The following is a 20,202-nucleotide window of genomic DNA, read 5'->3' as shown; positions in this document are numbered from 1 at the left end:
TTATCCACAGTCCAGTACTGTCATCATGACTGAAAGGCCCCCCTGCCAGGACGAAGTTATTAGTCTAAAAGAAACCTAAAAAGGCATTTTATTGTTTAAGTGTGCACAAAGAGCTTTTTATTTTTGGAGAGGTCCTGTGGTGTGTGAAAATGTAACTGTTTGGCTATAGTGACCAATTAGAGAAAAAAGAAGCCTGAGAACATCATCCCAATTGTGTAACACAGGGGTTGACTGCATCATGTTGCAGGGTTGTTTGCCTGCAGGAGGGACAAGTGTTCTTCACAAAATATATGGTAGCATGAGGAAAGGACATAATCTGGAAATACTAAGGCAACATGTCAAGACATCATTATGAGAATGAAAGCTTGGGAGCAAATGGGCCTTTCAAGCGGAGAATGATCAGATGCATACTGTTAAAAAGTTGCTTGACCCCATAAGGACGCAGCCATTTTGTAGCTTTAGGCTCAGCCCAATTTTTTGTATTCGGACTTCTTTATATAGTTAGAACTTTTGAACACTGTTACTTATCAAAATGATTCTGAGATGTTGCCATTTTAAAAATTGTTGCGTTTTCAATATGTTATATTTGCAACTTAAATAAGTTGCTGAATAACAATTCCCATATGTCTACTTCTTTTGGGGTTTTTTTTCGTATTTTTAGAATTGACTATTTTGGGGATAAATATGAATGAAATTTTACATATTTTACATCCAAAAACCCCCTATTTAATCAACCCATTTTCAAATCTGCACATCTCAAGCTATCAGAAACAGTTTTTAGGAAGATTGTTAACCCCTTGAGGTCTTCATAGTAATTAAATCAAAATGGAGGTGAAATTTAGAATGGTCAAATATTGTCGGTTATACGTTCATTTAGCCCTAAAACTTAAACATTTCCGAAAGATACAAAGAAAAAACCCTTTTTAAAATTTGTTATACAATTTTTCATGCGTACAGAGACACCCCCCCCCCCACACACACACACACACACACACACACGTGGCCATTTATGGGCCATGTTTTATGGGCACACAGCGAGGAGCAGAAGAAAAGGAGCGCCCGGCAGCTGCCAGGATTTTAGTTTCCTCAGTGGCCCCTTTTATAGACTCTAAATTTAGCTTTTCCGTTATTAGGGCCATGTGAAGGCATTCTTTTTGCAGGATGAGATGCTTTGTCCAGTGTAACCATTTTGGGGTTGCTATCCCCTATTGTTGAAAATTTTTGAACCTTTTTTTTAGGGCAGGAGTAGAAAAGCATAAATTCTGTACTGGATTTTTTACTTTTTATCTGTATCATTCTGGAGTACATATGTGTTTTTGATCACTTTTTATTGCATTTTTAGTGGGGTTAAATGGATAAAAATCATAATTTTTGGCAGGTTTTTTTAACTGCGTTTATCGTGTGGGTTCAATAATTACTTTTATTCTATGGGTTGTGTTGGACACGATGAAACTATATATGTGGGGTTTGTGTTATGATTCAAACTTTTTTTGCGCATGTAAACCTGTCATTTGTGGTGCTCGGCGAAAGCCGAGCCCACAAGACAACAGCGCAAATGCATCTTTTCACCAATTTCACAAAATTTCGAATTTTCTTTCCTGCTTCCCAGTACACTGCATGGAAAATTAAATACCATCAGTATGGAATGCAATTTGTTTTACAAAGCTCTCATACAGCTCCTTACATGGAAAAATTAAAAAAAAGTTTTTGTTTTTTTTTGAAGGTGGGGAGGGGTTAAAGATATCCTCCAGCTTGGTGTATAAATAAATACAAACATTCCATAGTATGTGTTAGTAACCTACCTGATGCCCTCATATTTAAAAGTTGACTTCACAAAATAACTGACACAGTTTGAGAATATGCATAGTGTGAAAACCCAAAGTGCTTCCTCTGTATGTATAAATTTTAGAAGCAACCTCCAACAATTTGTTACACCGAGCACTTGGCTATGACATCAAGTAGCTTCAGTTACCGGTGAAGAGAAGGATCATAATGATTCTATGTTCCACAAGGCTATATATGCGGTAACTGCTATCTAAGCTGTATGGGTGCCTTAAAGAAATCAACCACATAAAAAACTTACAAAAAAATACCCCCGCTCCTCTTCATTTTGATCCTGATGCTGCCTGTCACTAAGCTTGACATGCTGGAATTATCTAGTAAATCAACTTATTATTTAGAAGGATAAAGTTTGGGATCAAGAGAGTGGTGTGACATTCCCTAGGGGAGCTTAAAATTTTTTTTAAATAAAACTAAAAAAGACAAATCATAAGCATGTTAGGGATCAACATGTCCCAATCTAATAAAATAACAAACTACTTTTTAGCCATTTTGCAACTCCTAACAATTGGATTAAAAAGATTGTAGAGACTCCAAAATGGTAGCAATGAAAACATCATCACATACCATAAAAGGTAAACATATTACACAGGTCTGTATGCTGTAGTATGAAAGAATGTATGTCACAAGTAAAAATAAAATCTAATAAATCCTCTATAAATTTGGTATAAATTTTGGAATATAAAATATTTTGGAATTTTGTTATGCAGGAAACAAGCCCTCATACGATAGGGGAAATTCTTTTGTACAATGTGTGCAGGCATAGTGTTACATACATTGAGGGATAGACTAGGTTTCAGTTGCAAGAGGCAGTTGTCTTGTACTTTTTGCTAGTTACTTAGTTACTGAGTACAACATGGTTTACATTACATACATTACTTTAGGAATTTTAGTACAAGGAGACAGACGGTGTATACGTGACAATGGATGCCAGCAACCACATATGTTACATGCCAGCTACCTTCACTACATATGCTGATGCAGCTAACAGTGTTGTGGATAGGCAGAGGTACAGTACTGCTAGTTCTGGCAGGATGGAAACTGAATGCCAACTCTGCCAGCTCCGCTACAGAATGACATTGAAGTCCAGATACAATGTTCTTCTAGATTTGCGCAAGACACATATAGCTGCAGGGTGGTCACTTTTCATGCACTATGTGTCACCTGTTAGTTGCGTTCTTTGCTGTCAGGATCGGGTACTCTGTTGTGCCTAGTCAAGAGGCATGTAGTTGCCCAGAGTAGGTCATCCACCCATTGGCCGGCATACAATAGAATCACTGTGTGTCTGTATTTTTGAAGGTTTTTCAAGTGCAGTCAAAGTATCTGTATGATGGGGGGTTTTCCGGTGGAGATTGCGGGTGACCCACTCGCACTGTAGGTACAGCATAGAGGTGGGCCTAGTAAGGAAGGGAGCCAACTGGCCTGATGTTACAGGGCCAGTAGGCTGCCGGGAGTAGGCTGAGGTAGGTCATATATAGTGTATAGGCTGCAGTTTACCATGAGAAACACGGATGGCGTGCAGGGTCCCCACTGTAGAAAGGGCTGGGCCATTCCATGAACATTGGGTATCAAGCATGCCGCAGCATTGGACAGGCTGGTTGGCACCAGAAGCCTGCGCAGGCGACGCAGCCACAGTCCTGGGGAACACAGGGCCGAGGGGGGGCGTGTGCACGTTGTCAATGGAGATGCTGATGGCAGATTAACTTCAGGAGGGTGGCTGGATCAGCGAGTGCATGGCTCCACAGGCGGTAAGAGGGGCAGAAGGCATGGTGCTGTAGGATGGTCACAGGTACAGAGGAGGCCGCAGGTGAGGAGTTGGGCGGCAATCAGCTTCAGAGTCTGGCTCTTCTGTGTGTTGGATCATTAGGCTCCGCTCACTAATAAGAGGCGGCTCTTCTGTCTCCTGAACTGCTCCCTATTAAATATATAATAGGGAGTCTCAGACTAGCCAGTCATCCTCCCCCGTTTAGGGTTGGTGTTAAGTGGGCTATCGAATCATTGATGGGACCCAACTCAAATTGTTCATGGTAGTTTGCGACCGACCCATCAATAATCTGTGTTAATGGTAGAATCCTATGTGTCCATGCTGGGCTACAATAGGAACATCTTTAAGAGCAGAGTACAGTGGTAGGCATGCTAGCAATGCATGAAGCTACAAAAAAAAGGAAGATAAGGCCTGGAACAGGCATACAGGTAGCCTCCTGGTGCGGCGCCATCTTGAAACATGGTTACATTTTTTTAACATTTTGTCAAATTCCTCATCTTTTAAAACAATGAACACAAAAATATATCACTACCATGGAGTTGTGAAAAAACATAATCAAACTAAGTGTTATTCCTCTCGTCCTTCAGGCAGCACTGATGGGTAAAGAGTCTGGAGTCCTATGACAGAAGAACACAATAACAATGTTAATTAGCAATAAATCAATTAACAGACTGCCCTATTAGTATCCTAGGAGTCAAGGAAGAGGCATGTTTTTTTCTTCTGTCCTAATTACGTTTACTGCCAGTATCCTCTTGCTCCCCTTAGGCCTGGGCTGTGGTGCACGTCCAGTAGGGTAGTAGCAAATGTCTTACCAGTGCAATCCTGGTGAAATTACATTCTGAGGCAGTCCTTCCCCCGGTCAGGGGCGCACCTGCCATGAGGCGAGTTGAGAATCTCACCTCAGGCGGCACGCATCCTGCTGAACGAGGGGGTGGCGTCGGGCTTCCGCCCGCCACATGCTCCAGCCCGCTGGCACATCCCCTGCCCACCCTCCAACACATGTACCTGCCTGCCGGCCGGCACTTCAACATGACATCCCGTCTGCATATCATCCGCCCGCCCCCGGCACATTTACATGCCTGCCGGCCGGCACTTCCAGTGTTATCCGGCCGGAGGGAACATCCTCTGCCCGCCCCCCAGCACATGTACATGCCTGCCGCCGGCACTGCTCCGTGCGTCCCGCCGGGCGCCACATCCTCCGCCCATTCCCTCGCACAAGCACATGCCTGCGGGCCGGCACTACTCCAATATGAGCATGTACATGCTGGCCGGCACTGCTCCATTACATCCCGCCAGGCAGCATATCATCCGCCCGGCACATGTACGTGGCATCACCCTCCCGCTGGCCGGCACTTTCCACCCTGACAGTCGGCTGGCACATCCCGCACAGCCCCATAGCCCCCCGCAGCCCCACCTGTCCACTCCGGGTTCCCCCACTTCTCTCTGCTCCCGGCTGCTGTTCCCCCCCCCCCCTACCCGGCTCCGGTCCCCTCCCCCCCCCTCTGGAGATAAAGACCAAACAGCCAGGACCATAGAAAAAAAAAAATAAGGTACCTTTTATGTATATGTATATATAAGTATATATGTATAGATGTGTATGTATAAGTGATGTATGTATATATTTTTGTGCATGTATGTATAGATGTGTGTGTATATATGTATGTGTATATATATATATATATATAATGTATATTCTGAATATGGTGTGCGTGTATATTTGCTGTATGTATGTGCAGTGTGTGTGTATACTGTTTGTATATGTGTATTTGCCGTATGCATACTCAGTATGTGTATAGATGTTGTATAAACTGTATGAGTGTATATATGCTATTTGTTTATGCTGTATTGGTGATATTTATAAGGGTTTCTGCACCATGTCAGTGGCGTAGAAGCCCTGAAATAATTGCAAATTTTAGTTTTATACTACACGGTGGCACTCTGTATGCATTTTATACTACATGGCGGCACGCTGTATGCATTTTATACTACATGGCGGCACGCTGTATGCATTTTATACTACGTGGCGGCACGCTGTATGCATTTTACATTACGTGGCGGCACGCTGTATGCATTTTACATTACGTGGCGGCACGCTGTATGCATTTTACATTACGTGGCGGCACGCTGTATGCATTTTACATTAAGTGGCGGCACGCTGTATGCATTTTATATTACGTGGCAGCACGCTATATGCATTTTATACTACATGGCGGCACGCTGTATGCATTTTATATTACGTGGCGGCACGCTATATGCATTTTATACTACATGGCGGCACGCTGTATGCATTTTATAATACAAGGTGCCATGCTGTATCTATTTTATACTACATGGAGGTACGCTGTATCTATTTTATACTACATGGAGGTACGCTGTATCTATTTTATACTACATGGAGGTACGCTGTATCTATTTTATACTACATGGTGGTACGCTGTATCTATTTTCCATGCTGTATCTGATATATTACATATATGGGGGGGGCGTCTTTCTATGGCTCGCCTCAGGCAGCAGACAGGCTTGGTACACCCCTGCCCCCGGGGGTGGCGGAAGCCGGCTGGTCTGCAAGATGGCGACGTGTTTCTCTCAGGTTGAGGGATGGTGATGAGGGACCAAAAGCCTCGTTCCAGAGTGGTCCACTGTGATGAACAGTGGTAACAACAGGAGGAATGAAAACTGCATCCACGTGGGCTACTCTTATCTGGAGAATCTGTGGATTTGTGCTGTGAGCAGAACGGAGGACAAACGAGAACAATTATTGTGAACGTTTGGAGTGAAAACCTCTGTGAACGTCTGGAGCTCCGGTCAGATAAGAAATCTATATATTTTTATTTCCATCTCTTTATATTTTAACGTTGGGGCTTCTGCATCAGTCCTGGGCCGTTGTTTTAGCTCCGAGAGGGTTAAAGTTAAGAGTGCAGCATTACACCCAAAGAGTCAAATAAAAGCTGGTTGTTGTGGTGTGGGGATGGTCACATATGTTATGGGGGGGTTGGTCTCAGATGTGATCATATGTGACAACCTCCCTGCGATAACTGTGGATATCCCACAAGCTCATATGCCATAATAGGAGGTGATCACATTTGTCTTGAGCTGTGGGTGGTTACATATGTAGTGGAGAGGATTGTCACATATGAGGACCTCATATGTGACAAACATACCCCAACTCCCCCACCAAATATGTGAAGGCACATGTATGTTGGTGTGTTCACATATTGCATAGGGTTGTTCATACATTAATTTTAAGAAGCTCTTTTGTGACCATTCCCCCCATGACATATGTGAACACGAGTTCACAAAAGTATAAATATATACGCACAGACACCTGCTGTGGATTGCCAGCATGCACAGGGACTCTCGCGAATAAATCCCCGCACCAATGACATCTATGTACATTGTGGTGCCTGCAGATTGGACCAGCGACCTGCGGAGTTATGCCGGTAAGGTGGGCATGTGCTGTAGACGGAGCAAAGTGTCATCCCAATTGCGCATACGTTATGGAGACTCGACACTGCCGGCTCCAAGACTTTGAAGAGGACCAAAACCCCGCCTATCCGTCCCGCTGGAGTTGTAAGCAATGTGGCCGTGACGTCGGTGGAAGTGGAGAGAGGTGAGGACGCGGTGTCACCTGACCAACTCCGGAGCTGTGGAAAGAAGACTCTTCTTCTAATGTAAGTATATTAGACAGTTAGTTAGACTGCAGGTAGATGTAGAATATTTAGGGAAAATTTTGTCTTGGACAACCCCTTTAACATTCGTTCCTTCCTTGAGTGCCCTTGTTTCTTCATTTGGCATGTCCTAACACTTGTTGTTTGTGTTACAGATGTCCAGCCTTGGTAAAAGGAAGAGAAAGTTTCATCATGGAGACTGTATTAGCTGTGAGCAACCTATACCGGATGATTGCCCTGATGATGTTTGTGTCTTTTTTCAGTCTTTTTTCAGTGGATGAAGAAAAAAAATGTCTGCTATATTTGATGAGATGAGTTCAAAGAAAAAGAAGTCTAAAAGACATCATAAGTGTAGAAAACATTGTAGGCAATCATCTTCTACATCTTTGGGGCACATTTACTTACCTGGCCCATTCGCGATCCAGCGGCGCATTCTCTGCACAGGATTCGGGTCCGGCCGGGATTCATTAAGGTAGTTCCTCCGCCGTCCACCAGGTGGCGCTGCTGCGCTGAAAATCATCTCAACGCGCCGGAATGCACCACCTCGGACCAGGTGAAGGTAAGCGCTTCCGGAGCGACACTTTTTCGGGTTTTAAATGCGCCGGTTTTTCCGAATACGTCGGGTTTTCGTTCGGCCACGCCCCCCGATTTCCGTCGCATGCATGCCGGCGCTGATGCGCCACAATCCGATCGCGTGCGCCAAAAACCCGGGGCAATTCAGGTACAATCGGCGCAAATCGGAAATATTCGGGTAACACGTCGGGAAAAAGCGAATCGGGCCCTTAGTAAATGACCCCCTTTGTCTTCTAGCAGCTGCTCAGAGGTCCAGATAATTTCTGGGGATAGCCCTAACTCGGAAGGTTCTGGGCCAGATGTATCTGAAGATTTTTTTCTGTTTCATAAAGATAAAACCTCTAAATTGATCAAAGCTGTTAAAAGTGTTATGGAGACAGATGAGTTACATAATGATTTTCTGTGTGATTTTACTCTTGACGCTTTAAAATTTGCATCTAAGAACATGCTTACGGCTAACTCTGCACTTCGTGCCCTGTGGATAAAGCCCTGGATAGGGAATGTAGCCTTCAAACATCACTTCTGTTCACTTCCCTTCCACCCATCTTCCTTGTTTGGGAAAGACCTGAAGGAGGTGTTGAAGAATCTTAGTGAAGATGAGGGGAACTCTTTTCCACAAGTGAATACTAAAACAAAACCTACACAAAGAGTGAAATCCATACCAATGATAGTCTTAAAAAATAGAAAAACTTTATTGATAACAAATAAATTCTTTAAAATGTATTAAAAATTCCAGGAGAGACAATGCATGAACAACCCAGGTAAGGGTACACAGGAGATACATACAGAGTGGTTCAAAAGGGAGCAGAGCTCTTAATAGCAGTAATGTGTACTGCACTTCATAGTAGACTCATGCCCAGACACAGTAGTAATAGGTAAATACTACAAATACACGTGCATATGATTGAAATAATGTCAGACCCAAACAAGGATAAAGACCTGTGAAAGGGAAATGTTGTGGACCGCAATACCTGGTGTTCAGCCCCTGATGTGCATTTCAACCCGCTGGTCTTTCTCAAGGGGAGAAAAACCAGCGGGATGAGGGTAACATTTTTGATCACTTTTTAAAACAATTTTTGTGATGGTGTTTGATGAAAAATTGTATATTACGGGAAGTTTTTTGTGTTTTTTTTTCTACGTTGTTCACTGAGCGGGTTCAATATTGATTTAGATTTATTGTACAGATACTTTATTTGCATTTTATGTGTAACTGTCGAGATTATGGGACATTTTATTTATCCAGCAACCTCTGGGCACTCGACAGACCCTGGGGCTGTGGCAGGAGGGATCAGATCCCCCGGTAAGCACACTGGAGGGGGTCCGATCCACGTTGGGGACACTTACACACCGTAGTCAAGCGTAAGGGGTTAAACACCTGGGAGTTTTTACGATCCAGGGAGTTAGTGCTGGGTCTGGGCTGTGATATCGCAGCCCGGCACCGGCACCACACTGACCCGATGTCCCTAAATCATCTTCTGAGGCGCCACCATAGAAAGGTGTCGTGTCAGAAGAAGTACCCTTAATGACCGCCATAAAAAGCCGATAGGGCGGTCATTAAGGGCTTAAGGAACATCAAACCTCCTATTAGACCACCATGTCCACAGTGAGATCTTGCCTCGGTCCTACATCATCTCACAGAACCTCCCTTTGAGCCTATACAGGAAACCTCTCTCAAATGTTCATTGTGGAAGACCTACTTTTCAGTTGCTGTTTCCACTGCTAGAAGAATTTCAGAGCTGCAAGCCTTATCCTGCAAAGAGCCTTATTTACAGATAAGACCAGACTGCATCATACAAATAACAGTTCCATCATTTATTAATAAAGTGGCCTCAGTTTCTAATTTAAATCAGGAATATTATCCTCCAGCTTTGTGTCCAACTCCTGCTAATAGTCATCAGCAAGTCTGAATCTGTTTCTCCAGTTTCAAGGTCCAAGCAAAGGGATGAAGGCCTCTGCAGCTTCTCTCTCTCGATGGATAAAACAGAGTATTTCTATGGCTTACAGAGCCTTGGGACAACCTTCACCTTTACAGATTAGGGCTCATTCTACAAGATCTACTGCTACTTCCTGGGCAGAGTATGCAATGCTCTCTATAGATCAAATGTGCCAAGCAGCTTCTTGGACTTCTTCTAATACTTCTTCTAATACTCTAAAACATTACAGGTTGGGTGTCTCTACAGCTGACTCAGCCTTTGGCGTGTTGGGGCTATTTTCATAGTTTCATAGTTTCATAGTTTATATGGTTGAAAAAAGACACTTGTTCATCAAGTTCAACCAAGGAAGGGTAGGGATTGGATTTACTGTGGCTTCGAAAATTTGTCCACCCCTTTGATTTGCTACCTAAATCCCATCAGTGCTGCCTGAAGGATGAAACGAAGATCCAAACTTGTATTTTCCTCAAAGCCCAAAGGCAGCACTATTATATTTCCTCCCAATAAAACACGCCTCTTCCTTGACTCCCAGGATACTTGTAGGGCAGTCGGTTAGTTGATTTATTGCTATTTAACATTGTTATTGTTTTCTTCTGTCATAATTAGGACTCCAGACTCTTTACCCATCAGTGCTGCCTGAAGGACTTTGAGCAAAATAAATTTTCAGGTAAGCAAAATTTAGATCTTACTGCATAAATGACACATGTCAGATTTTAAAGGTAAGCCCTAGTCCGGAAGGTAGAAATGAGCTTGGGCACTGAAGGGTTATTACACTCATGAGATTTATAAGTGGTGTCTGAGAGCAAAACTGGCCTAGTTGTTCATGGCAGCCAATCCGAACTCACCTTTCATTTTATAAACTGCTTTGGGAAAATTAAAGCTGAGCTCTGATTGGTTGCCATCAGCAACTAAAACAGTGTTGCTCTCCCATATATACCTACATAAACTGATTTATGTTCAGACCGAACATATATACACAATTGCTAAAATACACTCACTTTTACTAGTGGCAGAAGTCTAGTTCGTAGATCTAAACTCCCCCAGGACTTCAGTGCTCATTCACATGAACGTCATGGGGACCAACATGCGGCCGCACCATTTGTCTCTGCATATTGGTCGCCATTCACGTCTATGAAGACATGTTCTATATTTCACCTTGTTATGGCGCCAGCCCTGAGCTGCTCTTTGGAGAGGGGAGGGGCGACCAGCACTCATCCTTCTACCTCTCCTTTACGTTGACGTGTGCCAGGCGGGCACATGTTCGTCTGAATGTACGCTTAGGCTACCTGCACACGCAGGGAAAATGAGGATGTGTGCAAGCCGTATTTTCTACAGAGAATGTGTTATTTTGTTATCCTTAGTATATTTAAGAATCTTGTCTTCATGGGAATACCCCTTTAAGATACCAAAGCAATAAAACTGGCATTTTTAGTTTAATAATAAAGGGCAATGGGGGCAACCCAGGAATTCAGGGGTCTGCAGTTAGTAGTTTGAAGTATGTACATGTAATGGGCCATAAACCTAAGTGCAATATGGAGTTCCTCTGTCAGCGACTAAAAGGTCATCATCAACTTCAATTCCCAGGTTTGCTCTTCCATTGTAAAAGTGAACTTTCAGTTTTAGGAGCTTTAAATCTTTCATATTGTGAAAGCAATATTCTCTAAGATTTTCATTTTGGTTGTTCTACATGACCACAAGGGGCACTAGGTAAAAACTGCCAGAACAAAAATCGTTAATTACAAACTAAGCAAATTTTCAGAATGAAGTATATTGGATATAAATATAAGGAAAAAACACTTTAACCATCTATATGGCTTACCCTTGTCACGATCAACCCTCCACCACCCTTCCCGCATACGCCTGGTTCATAGGGTAGATGGGTGCCAATTGTCTCCATGGCAGTCCAGGGGTTTGGACATGGACCACAAAGCTGCCTTCAGCATCACTATGACAGAGCCTGTCAGAGACTGATTGCTGCAATACATTGCTATACATTAGTATGGCACTGTATTACTTTGATCAAATGATCACTTCTTCAAGTCCCAGAGGGGGACAGAAGAGAAATGAAGAAAAAAAAAGAAAAAAATATTTGCAAATAAAAATAATAGAAGTCCCTTAAATGCTCCTTATATTCTTTAAAAAAAAATATGACAAAAAACAGGATTTTTACATATCCAACCAAACTAAAACCTCCCAAAAGTGATGAAAACTCACATTTTTTGCACAATGATTCAATAAAAAGTACAACACATCCCACAAAAACTAAGCCCACACAGCTCAATCAACAAAAACATCTAAATAACTCACTAGTATTTCTCTGCAAATTTATTCAAACATGCCTGGACGTGCATTGTGTCCTGCACAACTCTGTCTCTGTGACAACTGTCATTGTGTGCAGGAGCCCAGCGGTATGCCAAGCATCTGCTGTAACAGCTGGGATTGCAAATATGGTGGATCATCAGATGGGCGTCATGGGCGGTCGCCCGGGGCCCTTGGTTCTTGGGCCCATATAATGATCCGACAGTCAGAGTTCATCAGTGGCTGATGGCTTCTCCGCTCTGTGCTGTATGTATCTCCCCGTGATGAGATGAGCAGCAGGTCACTGGCCGCCCTTCCCCTCTGCTTCCTCCTCCTCCTCTCTGAGCTAGACGGAAGCCCGGGAACACGGAGCAGGAGTTGGCTTAGTAGGCTCCGCTCACTAAGAAGAGCCGGCTCTTCTGGCTCCTTAATGGCTCCCTATTTAATGTATATATTAAATAGGGAGCCACAGGGCAGTCAGGCCCTGATGATCTTCACAGCTCCCTGATGCTCCGTTTCCATGATGCTGGTCTTCTCTCTGTTGTAACAGCCAGCAGATACACGTCCATACAATCTGCCGGCTCGCACACAATATGATGCCGCTGATGAACCGCCCAAAGGTGAGTATGGAAGTTAGTTTTTTATTTACTCGTGTATAAGCCGAGGTGAGTTTTTTCAGCACATTTTTTGTGCACAAAAACTCTGCTTATACACGAGTATATGCGGTAACCAGATATTTATCAAGATAGCGACAATTTGTTGGTCCAGGTAGTGACAATTGTTGAAAAACCTGCAGTTGTTGCAATAGCAGCAATTTTGATAAAGTGTCTTTGCAGGTGAGATCTTAACTGGTACATGAGATTCAAGACAAGGAAGCAGCACTCCGTGGAAAATTCAGTGTTTTATTTCGCCAGTGGGCAGATGCAACGTTTCAGCTGTCTCTATGCAGCCATTTTCAAGCATGGTACATGTATAGAATGCTCTCATGATTAATAAGTGCATTAAATAAATTCTTTATACAAATGCAACTAATATAAGATCTTTTGTTACTCACGAACTGTGCAATATTGTGTGCAACTTCTCCTTCCACATTGGACTTGTGTGTGTTCCCCTCAGTGTCCTATTTTCTCCACCACGCATGCGTGGAACCAAAAATATTTTTTGTTTGTCGCTCTGGAGCTCCGTTTTCCTACAGACTTTGGTCCCACAATGCATATATATTTTAAATAGTTTCCTCAGTTGGTATAGTTTTCTCGGATTGGTCTTTTTGGAGAAAAATTCTTTTCGTCCGAGATTATGGAGAAGTATAGTTTCCACTAGTATTCCCATGTGTCAAACAAGTTGTGCTCGCTGGAGGCATTTCGAATGTATTACCTTCTTTTTCAACAGCTGTGTTCACATTTTTTTCTTTTGATTTACTTTAATTTACAACTTGCCTTAGAGTTGTTAAGCCATTGCCACTGAATAAGCTTTGAACATTGTATTATTGGTATTTATAGTTTGTGTAATATAAAAAATAAATGCAGCTGTTTGGTTTCATCATAGGTAACTGCATTCTGTTAATCAACCACTAGATGTCCTTAAACCATAGATAATAATCTTACTTTTACAAGTAGAAAATAAAGATTTGTTGCCATCTCACCTAATTCCTCATATTCTCTAGGACAGTGATGGCGAACCTTTCAGAGACCAAACTACAACCAAAATCCACTTATTTATCATGAAGTGTCAACATGGCATTTCAAGCAGTAACTTTTTGCTACCTGTTTTTCAACATCATTCAATTGTATTGGCTCTCCTAATGCCACCAATGCAGTTAAAAGAAGTTGGAAAAATTAAGACCATCATTGTAGCTTCTCTCCAGGAAGAATGGTGGGTCCAGCAGGATGACCTTCAAAGACAATGCAGTTCAGTCAACACCTTCTCACTTTTTCTGCAGTTTCAAACAGCCAGTGAAGTGTTGCTTTAAAATAGCACTGAGAGCAGCATCCCTTTATTTGCTTGGGACTGCAGGATGATTTTGTGGAGGTGGTCCTGTTTGGAGAAATTGGGGGGATGGCCTGAGTGCCCACAGAAAGGGCTCCCTGTGCCACCTCTGGCACCCGTGCCATAGGTTCGCCACCACTGTTCTAGGAGGTATGATTGATGGGAGCAAAAAGGGGGAGGGGGAACAGCCAGTTCAGTAGCGGATAATTCAATGCAAAAAAGGAAGTAGTTCACAAAAACATGAAAAAACTCCAGGGTTTTGGATAAAGTTAATCCTTGGTCACATCAGCTTTATACACGTGGAGCAACAGAGGATATTTAAAAGAAAAAAGACGACCAAAAGAGGAGGTTTCTACATGTGCCCACATCAGGCTATCCTACCTTAGATATCAAATTTTGTCATCCCAAACATGTCATTAAAAACCTACCAGTTGGAATTCCCATTCATTTGCAGGAAGAAAAAAAAATTCAGCTCATTATTACAGCCTGGGATTAAAGTAAAGTTCACCAGAGGTCACAGTAGGCAGAGAGGTCAGTCTGTAACTGGGGTCTTCTGTAAGTTGGGTGTACTTAAGTAGGTGACTGCCTGTATTAGAAAAACAGAAATTTTTAGAGACACGAAAGGAGGGGTGTCTGATGTCACACAGAAAGAAGGAACGGCCAGATTTATATATACTATAATACACAACATCACCTAGAATTTGTACTCCCAAGAATGCTAATACACTCCCTTACACACCTAATAAAACCCAATAAAAAAAACTATATATCCATAAACCGAGCTAATGATATAACAAAGGGCACTTTTAGATGTGCAATTGTATTAGCCGCGTAATAAATGAACCTAAGGAAATTAAAAACGCCATAAATAAATAATAGAGAAACTGTAACTTTATTCAGCAATGTTTGTATAAACAAAACTTTATAAAATATAACTTTTTGGACATGTTCTGGATTGCAGTATCATAGTATATAAGGCTGGAAAAAGACGCAAGTCCATCAAGTCCAACCTTTAAGAATTAAATAAATGTTTAATCCCCATAACCTGTGATATTTTTGCTCTTCAGAAAGGCATCCAGGCCTCTCTTGAACACATACATAGAGTCTGCCATAACAACCTCCTGTGGCAGAGTGTTCCATAGTCTCACTGCTCTTACAGTAAAGAACCTCTGTCTATGTTGATGGTAGAATCGCCTCTCCTCTAGGTGTAGAGGATGCCCCCTTGTCCTGGTCACAGGCCTAGATATAAAAAGATCTTTGGAGAGATCCTTGTACTGTCCGTTCAGGTATTCGTACATTGTAATGAGTTTGTCTTTTTCTAAACTGAATAATCCCAAATTTTGTAATCTGTCATTGTATTCTAGTCCCCCCATTCCCCTAATAACCCCCTCCAGCTCTACTATGTCCTTTTTATACACTGGCGCCCAAAATTGTACACAATATTCCATGTGTGGTCTGACCAGGGATTTGTATAAGGGCAAAGCTATGTCTTTATCATGAGAATCTATTCCTCTCTTGATACATCAATAAGCAAGGTGGATAAAATGTAACCTTTATTTTAAATTATTTAAAAAAAAAACTAACTTCATTAACCATATTCAATAAAATGCTATGTGATGGACTCTGAAAGTTATAAAAAGATGTGTCTTAACCTTTTGTCTGATAAACTAGCATATGAAATCTTAAGAACGAATCCGACTGCGCATTATAAAGAGGAATTGATGAAGATGAGTCAAGATCTTGTGGATCAAAGAGAATTCCACTTTATGGAACCTGTGACCCCAATGGTAGCGACCTTTTATAGTTTACCAAAGGTTCACAAAGGACTTGATCCTATAAAGGGGAGACCCATTGTCTCCGGGATCAACAATATAACGCAGAATGTGGGGATTTATTTGGATAGAATACTGAGACCTTATGTGGAATCTCTTCAGTCCTACACTCGGGACTCACTAGATCTTTTGAGAAGACTCAATGGGGTATCAGTAGAGAAGGACTGGCTTCTAGCGTCAATTGACGTAGAAGCCCTGTATTCCTCAATCCCCCATGAGAAGGGGCTTTCTGCAGTCAGTTACTTCTTAAAATCAAGAGGCACACAATTTAGACAACATGATGAGTTTGTACTCAAATGCCTAAGGTTCTGTCTGACCCATAATTATTTTTTATTTGACGGCAAATTCTACCACCAGCTCAGGGGCACGGCTATGGGTTGGCCCTGTGCGCCTACCTACGCTAACTTGCTCCTGGGCTGGTGGGAGGATGCCGTCATTTTTTCACAAGAAAACACCTTTTTTGTTCAGCATATTGAAATCTGGTTACGGTATATTGACGATGTGCTGGTGATATGGAAGGGACCCGAGTCTCTCTTTGTCGATTTCGTAGAGAGCCTGAACCAAAATGATATTGGATTGAATTTTACATATGACATGAGTCATGATAAACTACCATTCCTGGATGTACTACTCTCTAAGGATCATGATGGCATGATACACACTGAAGTATTTAGGAAAGCCACAGCGACTAACTCCCTCCTAAGGTGGGAGAGTAGCCACCCTGTACCATTAAAAAAGGGAATACCACGAGGACAATACCTCAGATTACGAAGAAACTGTTCAGACATGAACTCGTTTCTGAAGCAAGCTGATGACCTTAGACAGAGGTTCCTACAAAAGGGGTACCCAGATATAATCCTGAGGGAAGCCTTTAGGAATGCAGTGGGGAAAGACCGGGAAGAGTTGCTGATACCAACTAACAAAGATGACACTGACCGTACCATTAGACTCATCACCACCTTCAGTAATGGATCAGAAAAAATTAGGGAGATTGTCACCAAACACTGGGGTACTCTCCTGATGGATCCGGACATTTCTGACTCCATCAATGAATCACCCTCGATCACTTTTAGAAATGGCCGCTCCCTTAAGGATAGGCTAGTCCACAGCCACTTTTCAAGCATGAATAAAAAGACCTGGCTGGATGAGGCAAAACCAAAAGGCTCATATAAATGTAGTGGATGTGTGGCTTGTCCGTTTATCCTGGTAACTAAAGAATTTAAGGCTAATGTGACAGGAGAGCAGATAAGAATCAAAGCCTTTATTAATTGTAAAACAGAGGGGGTGATCTATAGGATAGTCTGCAGGTGTGGGATGGAATATATTGGCAAGACTCTCCGTGAATTTAGAAGAAGAGTTGGAGAGCATCTTGCAGACATCAGGCACTCCAGAGACACGTCTGTTGCCAAACATGTCCTTGACCACCATCAAGGTGATGCTAATGTACTGAGATTTCATGGTATTGCTTATGTACCACGAAGTGTGAGAGGAGGTAATTGGGACAAAAAGATCCTCCAGGTCGAAACAAGGTGGATCTTTAGACTTGGTACGGTGGCTCCAGCGGGGCTAAATGAGACTTTGAGTTTCTCTGCATTTATAGATGCATAGCAGATCCTTTTTTCAGCACCCACCTGAATTGCACAACTATGACTACTATACATGACGACATGTGTATTTTTGGTTTGAGTAAAAATTTATTTGTTGACATAATCGGCATACTGTTCTTTCTTTGCCTTATGTGATGTATGACCTAATTGGGATTCAGCCCTCTCTGACTCAAATGCTGCCTTCTGTATCCTTTCTTCTTATTAACTGATTATATCGTCTCTTATAATGATAAATCTGAACAGAGGTTAGATTACTGCTAGAAATATCACTATTTGTACCTTATGCTTGTTTCTGCCTTGGTTTTATTTGACGGAAGTAAGAAGTAAGAGCGGGGCGTTTACTTACCTCCTCCGACATCGCGTCATAATCCCAGGGCTCCGCCTCATCTAAACAGGTGACCCGTCATGTGACTGGGTCACATGACGAAGGCGGAAGTGAGCGGCCTGAGCGTGCCGAACGCTGTTTAAATAGCCGGACATGCGCAGAACATCCCTGCAGACGCCAGCCGAGTATCCGGTATTCATTATGCCGGGATACATGTGGAATGGAGCCACTGCTTTATCCCACTAGTTATACATCTATATATTTCTGTCTACCTTCAAGACAGTATTAGTTCATCTTTATCCCCTGATGAATCTGTATTATTACAGAGGAAACGCGTTGGGATTGCTGACCTTTGGAGACGTTCTAGCGAGGGTGAGGTATCCAACAGGGAAAGCTGTGGACTGTCCTTGTTAGGACGGGAGTTTGTGGGCACCCGGAGGGTTATATCTAGCCTAGGGCTATATAGGGTCGCCGCATGAAATGCATGAACCATTGACCCGAGCTCCTCAAGAATGGTAAGATTACTCTACACTTTTCCCCACCTCTCCACACGGATGGACAGACGGTAAGAAAGTGCCATCTGTTGTTTGAGTGTACACGCTCAGCTTTGTTTTGTACCCACTTTGTACTCATGTTGAATATCTATACTTGAATGTGGATGATATCGGCCATTGGATGTATGTGACTAATCAATGGTTATATTCACAACTTGTCCCTTACATGTGTTTGGGTACCTCACTACACACTGATAGTTCTCCAATCCATTGTAGGATAGCTATATCCAACTTGGCTGTCCTATTTAATCAAGTTATTTGGCAATAAGTTTTGGGGCATCACGTTATATGATTTATGACCTTATACGATGTTGTCCATATGATGATAGCATTTTATTGAATATGGTTAATGAAGTTAGTTTTTTTTTTTTTTTTAAATAATTTAAAATAAAGGTTACATTTTATCCACCTTGCTTATTGATATAATCCTACGTAGGTGGTAGGTACAGCTGGAGGCCCTGATTAAACCTAACGGTTAAGGTGGTTTTTTAGCCTAGTGTATAATACTCTCTTGATACATCCCATAATTTTATTTGCTTTAGCAGCAGCCACCTGGCTCTGGTCACTAAAATTAAGTTTACCATCCACCAATACCCCCAAGTCCTTTTCAGCTCCAGTTTTACCAAGTAATTGACTGTTTAGAACATAATTATACTTTTTGTTTCCCTGGCTCAAGTGCAAAACTTTACATTTATCTACATTAAACCTCATCAACCATTTCTCATTTTATATACCAACCTTTTATGTGGCACGGTGTTAAATGACTTTGAAAAGTCCAGATATATAACATTCACAGCGTCCCCCAGATCCTCAGGTCTTGAACTTACCTCCTCATAGAAACCAATCAGATTAGTTTGATAGGACCGATCTCTCATAAACCCATGCTGACGCTGGGTAATAAGGTTGTGCACATTGAGTTACTCCAGGATAGCATCTCTAATAAACCCCTCAAATATTTTCCCCACCACCGAAGTTAGACTCACGCGTCTGTAGTTTCTAGGATTGCTTTTTGATTCTTATTTGTATATGGTGCATTTGCTATGCACCAGTCCTGTGGAACATAACCAGTCCTCAGTGAATCTTCAAATATTAAAAATAACGGTCTGTCTATCACGGTACATAGTTCATGCAGAACCCGGGGGTGTATGCCATCTGGCCCTGGTGATTTTTTAATAGATTTTTTGATTCTTAGTGGTTGCGAGGCGGCGCCGTACCTCTTCCTGGGATAAACTGTTGACATTCCAAAGAGAATTTACATTATTCCTCATTGTGTCTTCCACCAGGGGATTTTCCTGGGTAAAGACAGTTGAGAAGGCGACATTCAGTAGATTGGCCCTTTCCTCATCTCCTCATTTCCTCAGTGTTAATATGTAGCATATGTATTCACATTAGGTGAATAGGATTGGATGTTCACTGTTTTGCTCAATTTACATAAAAAAATGATTCCTCTATATATGACAAGTGTGCTCTCAGATCTGGGTAGGAGAGGGTCAAGCTACATTCATACAAATGCATGGGGATGTATATAAGGCGTATATGCGTCCCCCATACACTTCTATGGCCTCACAGCGCTGTACAGGAGCGGTATGGTGCTGCACACGTGTGGCACCATACCGTTCCATAGTCCGTACAAAGATGGGACATGTCCTATGATGAGGTTTTAGACCAGATATGGGTGGAAGGCAGTGATACTTCGAATGAAGAGGTGGTGGCCAGGAAGTCCCAGAAGCTGGCAGAATAAGGGAAAGTGGGCCAGGGCACAGTGGTCAGCCCATAGCCACGTTTTCACCTGCTACTGCCAATGCCTGGGTACAAAAGGCTATC

The sequence above is a fragment of the Engystomops pustulosus genome, chromosome 4, assembly GCF_040894005.1.
Source record: "Engystomops pustulosus chromosome 4, aEngPut4.maternal, whole genome shotgun sequence".
Taxonomy (NCBI): Eukaryota; Metazoa; Chordata; class Amphibia; order Anura; family Leptodactylidae; genus Engystomops; species Engystomops pustulosus.
This window is presented reverse-complemented; position numbering follows the sequence as displayed.